This window comes from Engraulis encrasicolus, chromosome 11 (assembly GCF_034702125.1).
Source record: "Engraulis encrasicolus isolate BLACKSEA-1 chromosome 11, IST_EnEncr_1.0, whole genome shotgun sequence".
Classification (NCBI taxonomy): domain Eukaryota; kingdom Metazoa; phylum Chordata; class Actinopteri; order Clupeiformes; family Engraulidae; genus Engraulis; species Engraulis encrasicolus.
This window is the reverse complement of record NC_085867.1, coordinates 14261306-14266097: the sequence shown is the minus strand read 5'-3', so window position 1 is coordinate 14266097 and position 4792 is coordinate 14261306. Positions and strand designations below refer to the sequence as shown.

General features: G+C 42.7%; 1 long non-coding RNA gene across 2 annotated transcripts in view; it reads left to right on the top strand.

Annotated features, from left to right (window-relative positions):
- Positions 1–4346, top strand: part of LOC134458800 (uncharacterized) — a 4404-nt gene extending 58 nt beyond the window's left edge. The window contains exons 1-6 of one of the 2 annotated variants that reach the window (XR_010036646.1): positions 1–186; positions 1401–1492; positions 1853–1972; positions 2204–2330; positions 2900–3956; positions 3988–4346. The exon at positions 1–186 is cut by the window's left edge and continues 58 nt beyond it. This is a non-coding gene — a long non-coding RNA (uncharacterized LOC134458800). Of the gene's footprint in view, positions 187–472; positions 714–1400; positions 1493–1852; positions 1973–2203; positions 2331–2899; positions 3957–3987 lie in introns of those variants that run through there. The other variant, XR_010036647.1, reaches the window with a different exon arrangement.
- Positions 4347–4792: the final 446 nt, after the last annotated feature.

Here is a 4792-nt window from a genome sequence, read left to right as displayed (position 1 = left end):
TTCTGGAGTTGATTTGCCAAACATGTACACTTGGAGTGTAAAAGTAACTCTGGTACGAGTGTTACAATCGCGTGTTAATAAAATATACTCTGGTGTAGAGTTGTTTACTTCATCCGGGGTATTGATGAAGCTTGCGAGGAGAAAGACAGATGGACGCCATTACATTTTCCAATATCGCGGGGAAAGGTAAGGTCCTATTCTATTTTACAAGATTTCCACCAAGGGCTTTATACACATGGATATTAATAATAACACGTTAAAACAACATGTCAATGTATTTATACAACACCATATTCGTGACAGGGGCACTAGTGTAAGAGCAGTGTGTACCCTCACTGGTTACCTCAGCAGAGGTTATAACTAGCCAACCTTGAGAACTTTGAACAACAGACCCGTGGACTTGAGCGAATACAAAATGCAAGATTGTGTTATGATATGCCTACTTCTGAGTTAAGATTTTGCGATGACCACCGTGTGCATAATTTAAATCACTCCAATGAGGGTGGGCTTGCCCCAGTGACTGAGCAAGACGGGGGGATAGCTCGCATGTTAGCAGCTAATTGCATGACATTTAAACTAGCTCTGGAGCTAGCTAAAACCACTTGTGGCGCCAACTGTACTGTTGGTGGTACTATTCGTGGTCTTTCGACGTTCGTCCAGGTTTGATACAAGTTATGCTGTGTATGAAAAACACAACGCCCATTTGTTTTGATGTGAGTTATGGCCGTTTTATTTCAAACAAGTAATTTGAATTGAAAGTAGGCCTACTGGCGCGCGCCGTTAACATTAGTTGGCCGTGAAGTAGACTGCGTGGAATTGGGGATTTGCAGTGATAGCCAGCTAGAAGTGTGCTAACTACGGACGCATTGAATGGGCTTCATTGAATAGGTGTTACGATTCTAACCGAAAGCTAGAGCTGGACCACTACGGTAATGTCAAAAGAGTATATCTGTTCTGTGGTGGGATTTTTGTCGGTAATGCGTGATGTTACTATGACAAGCTTTACTCATCTGATATAAGCATAGCAAATCGTTTTCCCCGAGTGAGCGCTTGTCACGCTGCAGCATTAATCCATCCACTGCGAAGTGCAAATAAAGCTCATCTCTCGAGTCAGTGCCTACAAGTCAGTGGTCAATGCGTTTGTACCGACGCCGTGTGCCTATGAATACATGGCGTTAACACAGGTGAAGAAAATATTTGAAGCAGTCGCTACTGTTATTTAAGCAACAGACCTTCCAGTTTCTCATGACTAACATGAAGACTGCAGCTTTTGAGTGACGTTTCAAGATAAACAACGTGAGCATTGTATGGCTACCTGTACACATTTTGGTGTCAGTGTTGTTGCTGTGCAATTTTACTCTAGGTGTGATTTAGTGTTCTTCCTTGTGATTTCATTTCAGAACACACAATGTTCCTAAAAGAAGAGCATTGAACTGCAGCCTCCTCCATGCACTTTTGAGTTTGTCATGGAAGAAGGTCAGATTTCTTTTTTGTGAGTACATTTCATGGATTTTGCAGGACTTGTTCAACTAAAAGAACAGAGCAGCTGGTGCTCATCGTGTAGGCTAAGAGATTATCCAAAAGAATAAAGTCAGCACTGGTTGCTTTGCATTTTACATGCATACTTATGTGAACAGAACTTAAAATCAAAAAGTGATTGATGGGGTTACATACATAACAAAGACGAGAGGAACCTGAAGCGTTTTGTGTTCACAATTAACATATTACATTAAATGACATTAATGAGCAGACTCACAATTGTATTCATGTTTGTTTTTGTTCCACATTATCACCCCTGACACGTTTTTTTAAAAATCCAACTGAATAACAAAATGATGAACTTCTTTTTCAGTCAAAGGATCAACGGATTTGAAGTTATTTGAGGAATCTGACACAGCTATTGGTGAGGACGTTTTCCAATACCTCATCACAGATAACCTACACATCTGCCTGGTGGCAAAACCTTTTGATGGTAATGTACTTGAATTAACAGCTTCCTATTTTAAACGTCCTTAAAATGAAAGTATTTCCAACAATACTCTGTGGCGCTCCTGTTATTAAAAAGTGCATTTCTCCCCCGTTTCTGTTTTGTATCTAACCTTTAAATACCACTACATGCAGAATGTCAATGTTTTTTTGTTTGTTACTAATCTTCATCATCCATACTGAATCTGAATTGGCGTGCCATTTATTGTTGTTGTAGACAACGTGTTTCCCTGGAGTCCCACCCAGCCCGCTGAAGCAGCCTTCCCAGCCCAGCCTTCCCAGCCCAGGCTTCCCTTCCCAGGCTCATCAGTCCGATGGTGCAGAGATGGCTAAAAGGCCAAAGGGTGAGACTAATTTAATCTTGGATGCTACTTTTTGCATTTATGAATTGTGTTCCTGTAGTAAAAAAAAAAGGTTACTGATAACTTAATTAGATGTAGGCTGTGATAAATACATAGACACTGAACTCTTAAGGGCAGTCATGGGTAAGCGGTTAGGGTGTCAGACTTGTAGCCCAAAGGTTGCCGGTTCGACTCCAGAAGAGGCCAGGTTGGTGGGGGGAGTAATTAACCAGTGCTCTCCCCATCCTCCTCCATGACTGAGGTACCCTGAGCATGGTACCGTCCTGCCGCACTGCTCTCTTGAGGCGCCATTGAGGGCTGCCCCCTTGCACGGGTAAGGCATGAATGCAATGTCGTTGTGTGCAGTATGCAGTGTTCACTTGTGTGCTGTGGAGTGGAGTTGGAGTTTCCCAATTGGGCTTTCATTTTCACTTTTTCTCTGTGGACATGAAAGCCATGTTTTGAAAAATGCAATAGCACACACGTACAAAAAAAAACCCCCACCCATTTCCAAAGAGCAACATCTTAATACTCATTTCATTGTGTGTCCATTGTGTGTCTTTTATTTGTAGAGGATTCCGGTTGTTCTGGAGAACAGTGCAGGAGGACAGGAAATAATGGAGGAGTATAGGAGATCCAGCACCTGCACTCATGGCACGGTACGTTGTAAGAGAAGAGTAATAGTCTTTGGCAGTTATAGGACTGATATTTAGACACGGACTTACTAGTTCAGCACTAATTTTGTCAATCTCCAACATGCACACCAACATTAAAACCTTTTAATTGCAGTTATTACCTTAGCTACTCCAGTTCATAGCACTTTTTAAAATATATATATTTTTAGGGGCTTTTATGCCTTTACTTGATAGGACAGTCTGAGATGGTGACAGGAAGCGAGTGGGACAGAGAGACGGGGTGCGAACAGGAAATTATCCCGGGCGGTCTCGAACTGGGGTCCCCGTCGGCTTGCAAGCCCAAAAGTGGGGGGCTTAGCGCGCTGCACCGCAGCGCCCCCTCACAGTACTTTTTCAGTACCCTCACTCTTCTGTGCGATTGCATTGCATTACATTTAGGTGACTCTTTTATCCAAAGCGACTTAGTTATTTATAGGGTATTGGCTACAGTCCCTGGAGCAAAGTGGGGTAAGTTGTCTTACTCGAGGGCTTTATGGAATGGGAAGACTAGGATAAGAACCTGCAACCATCTGTTCTTGAGATCACCCTAATCATTAAGCCATTATAGATGACTTTTCCCACTGCACAGTTAAACTGCACATTGGAATATTTGCTTTCAAAACTAAGTAAAGAGAACTTTTGCAGAGATTATGAGAATCTTAACACTTGTAAGGTGTTCGTGTTTTTGTTACATAGAAGATGCCCGGGTCATTTTGACCCGGGCATATAGAAAAATAATTTTAAAAGGAAAATAATCATAGCTCATGTTCCGTTCCGAATTTCTGTGTATATACACTATGTTTTTGAGTGAGAGAGCTACAGAGAGAGAAAGATAAGGTAAGAAAGTTAGTAAACTCAATCCAAGCTCTCCCATTGAACCACCAGTGCTCTTATTGCAACTGAAGGACCAGAAAATATCTGCACTCCTTTTCCCCCATAATTCACCCTTTGCCATGTCAACGCGTGATCACTATTGTATCAGAGAGTTTAGAAAATGTGTAAACCTCCCAAAGTGATACGGGTGAAAATGATCCGGGGACACCTCCTGTGTAATAGAAATGTGCAGGGGGGTGGTTAAGCAAGAGGGGCTCACAAATGTTTTTCAGATTCATGTTCCTCACTGAAAATGAGCTAAAGACAGTGAATCTCAATGTGAAAGAATAATAACTGATACTATTTTTCTTTTTTTCAAGCTAAACACTGAAAACGGGTCAAAATGGGGTCAAAAACCTTACAAGGGTTAAGTCAAGGGTCTCTTCACAGCTGTGCTTGAACGTTGTCTGTTGTGACATATTGCATGACATTTTTTCTTTCTTTTTTCTTATGTCTTGTTGCAGTTTTGAAGAGGCAGCGAAAGACACGAAGGACACACAGGATCGCCAGCCATACCTCCTTGCACTTCCAGGGTCCCATGTGAAGCCCATTAATTGGCGATGGATTGATACTGGCACACAGTAGGGCCAGTTACGCTGGTGGGCCTGCCCTGGGCTGGGCTGGACCTAAAGGTACTAACGGTGTTTTCACCGACAGGTGGTTAGATGCGAAAGGGGGCTGGTGGCCCAGGTTTCGGGGCGTAGGGCCAGTATTCCTGGCCCTTCAAAGTCTATGGGCCACCAAGGGCCGGAGGGCCAGAGGCGGGGTTTACATCATGGTGGGATCTTATTTGTCCTAGCGAAATGCGAAAACAATGCGGCGACACAGCTTTTTGATCTGCAGAAACGAATTAGTTAAACTTCAATTGGCTTACATTTTTTCTGTGGCCCAATAGCCGACATCGTTTTATTTGTTATC